This window comes from Antechinus flavipes, chromosome 4 (assembly GCF_016432865.1).
Source record: "Antechinus flavipes isolate AdamAnt ecotype Samford, QLD, Australia chromosome 4, AdamAnt_v2, whole genome shotgun sequence".
In the NCBI taxonomy this organism is placed as follows: domain Eukaryota; kingdom Metazoa; phylum Chordata; class Mammalia; order Dasyuromorphia; family Dasyuridae; genus Antechinus; species Antechinus flavipes.
In genome coordinates this window covers 333197707-333210830 of record NC_067401.1, presented here as the reverse complement: position 1 = coordinate 333210830, position 13124 = coordinate 333197707, and the positions used below count along the sequence as shown (strand labels likewise).

The window sequence follows — 13124 nt, the reverse complement described above, 5'->3', positions numbered from 1 at the left end:
CCTCCCTCTTTCTCTCTCTTCCTTCCTTTCTCCCTTCCTTCCTCCCTTCTTCTCTCCCTTCCTTCCTCCCTTCCTCTCTCCCTCCCTGCTTCCTTCCCTCCTTCCTTCCTTCCTTCCTCCTTCCCTCCCTCCCCACCTCCCTTCCCTCCCTCCCTTCCCACCTCCCTTCCTCTTTTCCTTCTTCCCCCTCCCTCCCTCTCTTCCTCTCTCCCTTCCTCTTTTCCTCTTTCTCTTCCTCCTTCCCTTCTTTCATCCCTCCCTCTTCCTCCCTCCTTTCTTCCTTCCTTCCTCCTTTCCTCTTTCTTCCCTCTTTCCTTCCTTCCTTCCTTCCTCCCTCCCTCCCCCCTTCCTTCTTTCCTCCTCCTCCCTCCCTCCCTCCCTCTCTCCCTTCCTTCCTTCCTTCCTTCCTTCCTTCCTTCCTTCCTTCCTTCCTTCCTTCCTTCCTTCCTTCTTTTCTTCCTTCCTTCCAACAAATAAAGGTAACGAGGCTCAGAAACATGAATTGACTTATTTTAAGATTACAGAATTAATCAGAAAAGATTTAGGACTAGAATTCAAGTCTCCTAACTCCTAGATTAGTGCTTTTTGCATTGTCACTCTGACAATTCATTTTTTAGGGAATATTTAAGGCTATTTTTTTAATGGTTGAAAAGAGAAGAAACATTCTTTTTTTAAAATATTTTATTTTATTTTATAATAACTTTATATTGACAGAATCCATGCCAGGGTAATTTTTTTTTTTTTTATATATAACATTATCCCTTGCACTCACTTCTGTTCCGATTTTTCCCCTCCCTCCCTCCACCCCCTCCCCTAGATGGCAAGCAGTCCTATATATGTTAAATATGTTGCAGTATATCCTAGATACAATATATGTTTGCAGAACTGAGCAGTTCTCTTGTTGCACAGGGAGAATTGGATTCAGAAGGTAAAAAACAACCTGGGAAGAAAAACAAAAATGCAAATAGTTCACATTCCTTTCCCAGTGTTCTTTCTTTGGGTGTAGCTGCTTCTGTCCATCATTTATCAATTGAAATTGAGTCTTTGTCAAAGAAATCCACTTCCATCAGAATACATCCTCATACAATAACATTGTCGAAGTGTAAAGTGATCTCCTGGTTCTGCTCATTTCACTTAGCATCAGTTCATGTAAGTCTCTCCAAGCCTTTCTGTATTCATCCTGCTGGTCATTTCTTACAGAACAATAAAAATGTTCTTACAGAACAATTATGGAATATTACCCAGCCATTTACGCAGCCATTCTCCAATTGATGGGCATCCATTCATTTTCCAGTTTCTAGCCACTACAAACAGGGCTGCCACAAACATTTTTAGCACATACAGGTCCCTTTCCCTTCTTTAGTATTTCTTTGGGATATAAGCCCAATAGAAACACTGCTGGATCAAAGGGTATGCACAATTTGATAATTTTTTGGGCATAATTCCAGATTGCTCTCCAGAATGGTTGGATTCGTTCACAACTCCATCAACAATGCATTAGTGACCCAGTTTTCCCGCATCCCCTCCAACATTCATCATTATTTTTTCCTGTCATCTTAGCCAATCTGACAGGTGTGTAGTGGTATCTCAGAGTTGCCTTAATTTGCATTTCTCTGATCAATAGTGATTTGGAACACTCTTTCATATGAGTGGTAATAGTTTCAATCTCATTCTCTGAAAATTGTCTGTCCATATCCTTTGACCATTTATCAATTGGAGAATGGCTTGATTTCTTATAAATTTGAGTCAGTTCTCTATATATTTTGGAAATGAGGCCTTTATCAGAACCTTTAACTGTGAAGATGTTTTCCCAGTTTGTTGCTTCCCTTCTAATCTTGTTTGCATTAGTTTTGTTTGTACAAAGGCTTTTTAATTTGATATAATCAAAATTTTCTATTTTGTGATCAGTAATGGTCTCTAGTTCATCTTTGGTCACAAATTTCTTTCTCCTCCACAAGTCTGAGAGATAAACTATCCTATGTTCCTCCAATTTATTTATAATCTCGTTCTTTATGCCTAAGTCATGGACCCATTTTGATCTTATCTTGGTATATGGTGTTAAGTGTGGGTCCATGAGAAGAAACATTCTTAATGAAGGTAGTATTTAGATGATATATTTCTTTGGAGGGACAATGTTTTTTGTCATTCGTTTATTTATTTTTGAAGCAATGCATTTAAAACCCTCCACAGCAGCCTAATATGCTGAAGGTACTTTCTTAGTATTTTTATCTATTGTTGAACATCTTATATTATATATTGAAAAGGGAGTTTGCCTGATATTGTAAATTACACAAACAAATTCTAGGATTTTATAAGCCAGGAGACTATGTATATTAAAATAAAGCCTTAATCACACTCAACATTCTAGATCTCTTTTTAGCTACCAGAACCTTTATTCCTTATTGGAGTTTCTCAAGAGTCCAGGTTTCAGGACTTGCATTATAATTGTTACTTTTATATCAGGAGCTTGTTCATTTGAAAATACTTTGCATTTGGCATTCTCAATGAATATATTTATAAATGGATATTTAGCCAACTCATGTAGAGGTGGTGGGTTTTGAAAGATTTATTCTTGTTTTTTCTCCTCTATTTATTTCTAGAAAAGATAATTCCTCACCAGTAACTGAGCAATAAATAACAATTGTAGAAGATAATGCTTGTATAAACAGGTATTATAACTCAACTTTAAAGGATTTCCTTCCACTCCACTAGTTAAATAATGAATATCATGTAGAAATGCCTTCCATTGATTTTAATGCATTAGATTTTTGTGTGTGTGGTTTTTTTGTCCTAGGGAACTCTCTGAGGAAACCCCTTTGCCAATTTGCAAATTTACAACTGTTTTGCAACTTGGAGAATTACCCATGAGTTGACAGAAATAACTTAGGTAGGGTTTCACATTTTGGATGCACCAAAAGGAAGACAACTCCAGGTCTTTTTGACTGTAAGACTGGCTATCTATCCTCTACCTTATTCTGTTTCTCCTTAGATTTAGCTACTTTAAACAAGATGATGTAGTGTCCCTGTCTTGAAATCAAACAGGAGACAAATACGGGCATATACCAATATAAAATAAAGAAGTTCAGAGGGTGGAGATATTATTCATTAAAGTGAAATACTGTCTTTTTTTTCTCTATGTAGAGTAAGAGGAAAGACAATTGAAACACCAACTATTGATGCCTTTTTTTGGAGATTTGCTAAGAAGGGGGAGGGAAAATATAGGACAATAGCTGGAAATCATTGTAGGATGGGAGAAATTTGAATTTGTAGGCAGCAGGGAAGGAATTAGTAGGTAAGGAGAGCATAAACATTAGAGTGAGAATGATGATGGGGCAATCTGCTAGAGAAAATGGAGCTGTTTTGAGGATCACATACAATAATAAATATTTGTGTTTTGTTCTTTGCTTTTTTTCCCAAGGCAATTGGGATTAAGTGACTGGCTCAAGGTTACACAGCTATTAAATGTCTAGGTGTTTCAGACTAGAACTCAAATTCTGTGCCATCTAGCTGCCCCCTAAAATAATAAATACTGAAAGTATTTTTAGCCACAAACTGTTAAGTAACTATAAGCTATTGTTATGTGTATTAACATAAAATGCATAGAACAGTAATATTAATGAATTATAAATGAATCATTATGGAGAATGACATATAAAAATCACATGTATTTGGAATGATGAGGATGGAGGCATTTGCAAAATAAAACCTTGGATTTTTCCTGCATGTTCAGCATTAGTGTCTTTGTTTATTCTTTTTGCTGAATTATAGTATCTCCCATACTGATAACCATGCTGATTCATTGTGGGGCACTGGAGAGCTTTCCTTCTGTAAACTATGATTCTTTTAGAGATAGAGGCATTAATTTTAACAATTCGCTATGAAATAAAAATGTAAGAAGGGTAGATCTTTCAAAGAGAAATCACAAAAATAACAAAGCTTCACGAAAAAGGCAAGGAGAACAAAGGTAAGAATTCACTTTATCACTGCACAGTTTCTTCTTTGTTGCTTTAAGAAAGGTATTTGGAGCCTATTATAGTAAGTTATAGTAAAGGTAATGTTGAGTACTAGTAATAGTACTGGACTTAGAATCAGGAAATCTGAATTTGAATCCTAACTGACACAAGTTACGGGACCTTCAGCATTCATAGTCCTTCAAAGCTATAGTTTCCTTTTTTGGGAATGGAGTTCATATATTTATAGCACCTCATAGGATTGTTGTTGAGGTGGAAAAGCACCCCAAAATGGGACCATGAGAAACATAATCCTAAATCTTTGTAGTTAGAAGTTTATTACTAGTTCTTCACTCCCTGATGCAGATGGTATTTTTAACAACCCAGATATACTGTACTGAGGGTCTTGAGACCTTGACAACCTGATAAGCTTAAAGAAATGCTGCTTATTGCTGCCTGAGAATGACCCCCTTAGAGTAATAACTTTTTGCCTCCTGTTTAGAATAGAAATTCCTTTATTATGACAAATGTATCAAGAAACATTTTGATGTCTCTCATTTCTATAAATATATGGCCCTGAGGCCACTCATTACTGACCCCTTCCATGTTGGTGTTGGGATTCAGTCGCTAACTAGCAATAAATGCTCTTAAAACTTCATTATTTTGGCTGCCCTGTTTTTCTCTCACCTGGGCACTTCCTTGTAAATATTTATTGAACTTTAAATATTAGATAAGTCTCTACAAATACTATATTTATATATCTTCCCAACTTGATACTCACATTTTTGTGGGTTAGGCCCTTGTGTAGGTAGAATATATTTACTCCTAAGTTTCAATGCTAAATTTCACTCTATGCGTCTGCATTCCTAAAATTAAAGCTCATGAGCCCCCACTGGTATGCTTTCCTTTAATAGTTGGCCAGAAGATTACAATTAGCTCAAAAGAAAGTTGCTTACCAGGATCAGATAGTAAAAATAGAAGCTACAAAATATTTCTCCCATAAATTTTGGATGTATCCTACAAATACAGACAACAGCACTTCTAAGAGTAAGCATAATCTAAGTATAGTACACTGATAATGAGATATAAATATAGGTAACACTTCACCAAGGCAACTCTCCTATTTGGAATTGTGGACCCCTGATATCTTTTTCCTTCTCATGATATAATCATGGTACTCCTGGATATTTTTCCCTAATGTTGACATTTTTAGTTTGCAGTTATCTATCCTCTACCTTATTCTGTTTCTCCTTAGATTTAGCTACTTTAAACAAGATGATGTAGTGTCCCTGTCTTGAACTCAAACAGGAGACAAATACGGGCATATACCAATATAAAATGTGTATGGGCAGCTCTTTTCTTTTTCCTTGTTTTTTTTTTTTTTCCCCCACTGTAGCCAGATTGACACTCTTAAAATTGCCTTTGTTTACTCTTTTTGCCGAACTATAGTATCTCCCATTGGGCAAGGAACTCTGGGGAAGGAATGAAAAGCAAAGAATGATAAATTATCTTATTTCCCCTGCTCTTTGGCACAGGAATTATACTCCACAAAGTTGTTTTCTGCTTCAGTTGCCTCTCAGAATTGACATCCTTATTTTTTAAGTTACCAGAGGTTTAGCTAATCTTTGGCCAGACAATAGCAAAGTACCCTTCTAGTTTCATCAGAGGAACTTCACACTTTGTAAAGGGTTGAATGGGGCTTAAATTCATTGATTTTCATTTAGCACATGAATACCTTCTTATCTCTACTGACTAGACTGGGAAAAATTCCTCTAGTAATGTGAACTATTACCATTTTAGCATAATGCTTGCTACATTATACACTGAAAGATACATTTTCATACTGCAAACTAAACTGGGAATACAAGATTCAGATAAATATGGAAGAATCACATATTAGGGATCACAGAATTTTAGCAGTAAAAGGGACCTTGTTCAGCTCACTCATTTTATAGATGAGAAAACAGTCTCAGAGAGGGGAAGTGATGTTTTCAACTCTTTAGTAGTTTGACCTTAAAATTTAAAACATCTCATTATGGATAAAAGGAGGAAGTAGATTCAAGTTATAAATTGTTGATCTTTCCATGTAGAAGTAGTTCTAAGGAAGCAAAACCCCATCAACAGTTATTTTTAGAGAACTATGTATAATCTCAGGAGATTGTAAATGATAATATCAGAACTCTACAGTACAGTAAAACACTCAATAGAATGGATGTTTGGCATTCAAAGGCACAGGTAACTAATTTAATGAGACATTTTGTGGTTAGGGACTCGAATTTCTCTAACTTAAAAGAGCCTCAGTGCCAATTAAATCATTTCTCAAGAGATCTGCAGTAGGTTTTATGAGTGATAAAGTTTAAATACTTTGGAAAATGTTACATTTTAGAAAACATTCAAATTTATATTTATGACAAAGATTTTTTTGGCTCAGAAGAAAAGCCATGCAGTTCCATTTTCTTTTAATTGAAAAGTGATTAAAATCCCATAAAACTAATGATTTTACACAATGTCATTGTATTTTCTACATTTTTTCAAAAGCAAATGCAAAATAATTTGAAGTAAAAAAAATCTTTTAAGTGACCTTAAAGAAAGGAACAACCTATTTTTTAAAGAATAAAATGCAAATTCCCCAAGCCTAATGTCTAATGCATCAGACAATATGGTTTCAACGTCTTTCCAGCATTACTTTACAGCATTCTGTTAGATTTAGCTCATCTCTGACCCTGATGTGCTCCACACGTTCCTGTTTACAATAATTGGAATGAGCCATCTTCTTCTCTCCCTTTTCATATCTCCTCATCTCCATACCCCTCCAACATAGTTATCTTCCATCAGAGCTCAGGTTAGGGGTCATATCATCTATGAAGCTTTCCATAACTCTTCCAGGTAAGAAACCCTAGTCTGACCTCTTAGTTGCTCCCACCAAATCCCAGGAACTTTATTATGCTTATTTGCTTAGATATCCCCTACCTGCCTCTAGTAGAACATAAATTTTTGAGGATGGAGGCCTTACCATTTTTTATTTTCCTAGCAAAATAACTTGCATTAAATATAATTTAATAAAAATTTTCAGTTGAATTTGCCTGATTAAAATAACTAGTAAAGAGGAAGGTTCTGGGAAGAAGGTTCTGGATAAGTCAGAAAATTCTAAGCTCTCTGGATATTTCCCAGAAAAACAGGGCAAATATAGGAGAAAAACACATAAGACTGGGGAAGAACAGGGCTCTGCCTGGGACAACTGGAGAAGATTAGATAACCTGAAGCAAGACCCCCAGGATGGAGTTTTAACCAGTGTAAAGTGTAAACACCTCTAGGCTAGTTCCACTGAAACAGCAAATGGGGAGCCCACTGGGTTCAGAGATAACCTCAGCAGAACAGGAACTTTCTTGAATGGTTCTTTTTTGTTGGTTGGTTGGTTTTCCTCTCAATCTCTCTAACTTGATTTTTAAAGCTTTTTCTGAATTCTTCTATAAATTCTTTCTGGGCAGGTAGTCATTTAATGTTAAGTCTTTGGGGTAGGGGAAGCCTACCCTCTAAAAATGAACCTCCTGGGTTTCGTGGAGAGTGGAGGGGTCAGAGTTTAGGAAAATTGAGGGAACCTCTGGTAATAAGGAATGTCAGGTCCAAATATGTTGTGAGAGTGACCCTGGACGAGAAGGAAGTAGCACACTCAGTGAGTGCAGGAGCAGTGGCCAGGGATGCTGCTGGCTGCCACAGTTAGAAGAGGATAACAATCTTGGTTTGGGGTTCCAGGCTGGAGAGGAGAGCTGAAGTGAAGCCAGAGGTACCATCACCTCCTATTACAGGACTAGAGGGGGTTACATTATTTTCTCATTAAAAAAAATGAGCATGCAAAAAAGAAAAAACACAACCATAGAAATACTACAGGAATAAGGAAGACTGGGGTTCATCTTTAGAGTACATTGAAGTACAAAAAGCTTTTCTTACCCCAAAGACTTAACATTAAATGACTACCTGCCCAGAAAGAATTTATAGAAGAACTCAGAAAAGCTTTAAAAATCAAATTAGAGAGATTGAGGGAAAAACCAACAAACAAAAAAGAGCCATTCAAGAAAAACACAGTGATTATGAACAAAATGTCAATCAAATAGAAAAAGAAGTCCAGAGTCTTAAAGAAGAAAATGATTCTTTGAAAATTAGAATTGTGCAAGAGGAAGCCAGTGAAGCTGTAAGAATCTAATAAATGATAAAATACGAAAAATGAAAAAATAGGACAGAATGTGAAATATGAGAAAAACAACAGATTTAGAAAACATAAAGAAGTCATAAAAATAATTGGACAATCTGAAATCTGTGACCAAAAAAAGAACAATAATAAAAGAAGTAATCAAAAAAAATTATCCTGAAGAGATAGAATAAGAGGGGAAAGTGGAAATAAAAAACCCCATTGATCACCATCTCAAAGAAATCCTCAAAGAGAAACATATAGGAACATTACTGCTAAATTTTAAAATCCCCAGATCAAAGAGAAAAATTTATAAGAAATAGCAACAACAACAAAAATAATTCACATATTGTAGGGCTACAATTAGAATTGTGCAGGATTTATCAGCAACTACAATAAAAAACCACAAATCTTGGAATAATACATATTGATAATTAAAAGAAAAAAACTAGGTCTGTGGCCAAAATATATCCAGCAAAATTAATTATAATATTGAATGAAAAAAATGGTCATTCATTGAACTCTCACCTTTTTAGGATTTTGACTCAAACAAATTTGAACTTAATAGAAGATTTAACATTTAAGGACCAACATCATAGACTAATTTCAAGGAATTCAATAAAAACAAACAGTTTATGTGTTATACATGGAAATTTGAACCACAGGTCTAAGATTGACATTAGTAAATGAGTAATCCATGGTTCTTTTCAATAGTGAGATGATTCAGGGCAATTCCAATAAACGTGATAGAGAAAGCCATCTGCATCCAGAGAAAGGACTATGGGGACTGAATGTGGAGTACAACATAGTAGTTTCACTTTTGTTATTGTTTTTATTTGCTTGATTAGTTTTTTCTCATTTTTTCCCCTTTTGATCTGATTTTTTTTGTGTAACATGATAAATGTAGAAATATGTTTAGAAGAATTGCACATGATTATCCTATATTGGGTTACTTGCTGTCTAGGGGAAGGAGGAGGTGGAGAAAGAGGGAGAAAAAAGTTGGTACACAAGGTTTTGCAAGGGTGAGTTTTGAAAACTATCTTTGCATGTATTTTGAAAAATAAAAAGCTATTATTATTATTTTTTTTAAATTGGGTAGTCCAAAAGAAAGATTGGGACAGTATGATCTATTTCTAAAAAGCAAACCTATCTAGGAAAAGGTAAAAATAGTAATTATGTTATGCAAATGAGGTGAAGAGGAAGAACTGAGGCAGAGGCATTAGATGAGAGAGGAGGGCTGGTAGTTTTGAAAACCTACTTACATTGGGAATGTTTTAAATTACATATGTATACATACACAGACACAGACACAGACACACACACACACACATATATATCATAATATATGTATATATACCATAAAGGGTATAACACTTTCCAAAATAGGAATAGGAAATAAGAGATATACACAAACACCATAACAATGATCAAGAGTAAAATTTATTAGGGAAAAAATGTAGAGCTAGTAATCATTGATCTCAGACAAAGTTAAACTTAAAGATTCAAGTGAGAGAGAAATCTACAATGTACAATCACATATACATATATATAAATATATCTGTAGCTTGCTTTGGGGAGAGAAGTGGGATAAAAGGGGAAAAAAATCCACAGCAGAGAACAAAGAATAACCTACAAGTAAGTGTTAAGGGACAGGTCAATTCTCCGAGAACCTTCGCAGCTGTGGATCATAGCATCTGAAGGAGTTGCAAAGCAGCTTTTACTGACACAGGTGTTGTGAACTGGGAAATGAGATAAATTGGAGGCAGAGGGAAGAGGAGAGAGGTCAGAGAACAGCTACTGCCTCTCAGTCTCCTTGTATCATCCTCTCATAAGAGGAGATCCATTCTGCAGGTCTGGGTTGCATCTCCAGCAACCACTGTCAAGTAACTCCTGTGTACTCCAACAACTCCCGTGTATTCCAACAAGTAAGCAAAGATGGACAGTCAAAGATGGATAGTCTTTATATATGTTTTCTTAAAATGGAAATGTACTGTTACATATTTTGATTCCTCACTGATATTTTCCTGGGCATGTAACAAAGTATGTTTTTTCTTTTTCTGTCTTTCTCTATTTTATTTTTTCTTACTTATTAAAGTTTTAAATAAATACATAATAACAAATCAATGAAAAGAAGATTCTGGTGATATTTTGTTAATCATAGTTGGTTTGATAACTCTTTGATATTTACTTTAAATGAATTTTCTCTAAGCCTATGGATTTGGGGGACTGAAATATGGCATGTTCTCACAAGACAAAAGTTTTACTTATTTGAGATATTATAGAATCTATAATCAAATCTATTCTGATATCAGGCTTGAAAAATATAGGTTCCTATTCTCAAAATAATCTTATATATCAGGAGCATCTGTGTCTCATGGAATGAATTTGGTAAGATCCCTTTTCCTCATTTAATACAGGAACTAATTTTTCTTTGAAGGTCTCAGAATTTATTTGTAAATACATATAGGTCTTTTTTCCTCACCCCATTTTTAGGATTTTCTTTATGGGTTGTTCAATTTATTTTTCTAAGGACTATCACTTTTACCTCTTTCCCAATGTTGTCCTGGATTTTCCTTTTGCTTTATCTTGACTAGACTATTTATCTGCTTAGTCTACACCATGGGGCAGCATAAGATGTGTTACCTTCCTTTAGTACAATGTAAATTCTTTGAGAATAGGGTCTATTATATTTAACATGTATAGAACTGCTTGCCATCTGGGGGAGGGGGTGGAGGGAGGGAGGGAAAAAGTCAGAACAGAAGTGAATGCAAGGGATAATGTTGTAAAAAACTACCAGGCATAGGTTCTGTCAATAAAAAGTTATAATTATGAAAAAAAAAAAGAGAATAGCTTTCTTATATCTGTAACCTCAGTGTTTAATATAGTTTCTGACACATAGTAAAGGCAAAACATATCCTTCCTCTACCACCTATCATTTATTTGTCTATGTATCATATATATATATAATATATAACCAATTATCATATATACATATATAATATATGATCAATTATAATTATAGAATCTTAGAGCTAGAATCAAAGATCTAAGAGATCAGCTTGATCAGAATCTACAATTGTTGGTCTAGTGACTGGTACCAGTCTACCACAAATTTTATGACCTTGGTACAAGAAAAATAATTTGAGAAAAAAAATCATAAACCTTTTGAAATATTGAAGTACTTTGGGAAATAATGAAATGCAAGCAAAGAAATACCAGGTGGTATCTGTAGATCATATTTTTAACTCTAAAGATAGAAAATTAATTATGAAGCTCTTCATTTGGTTCACAATATAAATTTTATTAATAGAAAGGCTCTTGATAAATTTGTGAATGTTTATGATTTTATGTGAAGAAATATGGCCAAACACATTTACTTACTACTTGGGCTGAATTGGGAAAGACTTGACAGATTATTTGAGTTGTTCCATAAAGCTAAAATGTTTTTAAACCTAAAGAATTCACATTGAGCTAAAGGTTTTCCTGACAAAGGATGGGTTGTAAAACTTGTTTATTTATAGAGTATATTTTTCTTTTCATATGAAACAAATGATTTTTCAAGGTGCTTCTGCCCTTAAACTCTGTTCAAGTCTGTATACACTTATTGACATTCAAGACTGTTGGAATCCTTACTAACTGCTAAGTAATTAGAGTTGATCTAATCTTACAAGAAGTTGTTTTGGCCAGAACCTGAAACAAGGTACTAAGTAGAACTAATCAAGACAAGGCTTGTGTTCCCACCTTTACTCATTGGAGTCCATAAGTATGCTAGCTTCACAAAGTACACTTTCTAACTTCAAGAGAGTCCACACCTTAAAGCTCTTTGGGCCAGAGAGCACTATGGGAGAAAACCCATAATCCCATTCTCTCAGAAGGTTCACATATAAGGCGAGACAGCCATTCCAGAATACATTATTTCCTCTTGGCTGGCTGGTCGCAGAAGAAAGTTCAGCTGGACTCGAGAGGAGCGACTCTGGTGGCAGACGAAGGGTTTTCAGAGGATAAAGCTACGAGTGGAGAGTTCAGTGGACAACCAGATTCATCTTCATCTCACACCACTGTAGTTGGTGGCTGGGCTCCCCAGAAGGAGATAAGAGAGACCTTCCATCTCTGTCTTGGTTGGAGGCAGAAGAAAGCAGAGGCAGAGGCTGAAAGACAGAACCTTTGGATTTGGAGACATCCGAAGGGCTCCAAGCCTCTAAACCGGCTGTGCTCTGAGAAGAACAAACTCCAACATTTGAACTCTAACATTTGGCGCCCAAGCGTGGGAACCAAGGACCCTACTTTCACTGAAAAAGTCTCCAGTGACCAGGAACTGAGTGAGTACAACCTTTTTTGGCTGAAATGGGACAGATCCTAGGTAAAGATTCTCCATCCCCCACCCCAACCCCCCCAACCCCAGACCCACCCAGGAGTGGTGCTATAGAAAGCCTGCTTAAGCTGATAGAAGATCAAGGGCTACTTGTAACTTGGGGACAGACAGCTAGACTTCTGGCTACATTAAAACGCACCTCCCCTTGGTTCTTAGAGGAAAAGCAAATCTCTCTAAAAAACTGGGCATTGGTTGGTCAACAGCTCTCCGCATATTACAATGAAAACGGTCCTCGTTCAGTTTCCATTGAAGTATTCTTTTTATATAATACGATACAGATGGCCTTAAAATACTGTACTTGTTCTAGGAGAAAAGGAAAAAACTCTAGGAATAGCCAAAGGGGGAAGCCTGAGATAAAGGAGGAAGACAAAGAACAGATTAATGGCCATATCCCCACAGGGCAGGGAGACTTAAGTAAGGCTCAAGGGTGGGGTGAATCTGAGGCAGCCTCAGCCCCATCTGAGGAGCAGGTAATTGACTTTCCTTCATCAACTCCACCCTCCTGGATGGAGGGAGGAGGGGTAGTGGGGGGAGCAGTGACAGCAACAGCACCTCCCCCCCAGTATCCAGCACCTCCCCCCCAGTATCCAGCACCTCCCCCCCAGCATCCAGCACC

General features: G+C 36.1%; 1 protein-coding gene across 1 annotated transcript in view; it reads left to right on the top strand.

Moving 5' to 3' along the window:
• EPM2A (EPM2A glucan phosphatase, laforin) overlaps window positions 1-13124 on the top strand; it is a 191437-nt gene that overhangs the window by 70224 nt on the left and 108089 nt on the right. The gene's annotated exons all lie outside the window — the stretch shown is intronic.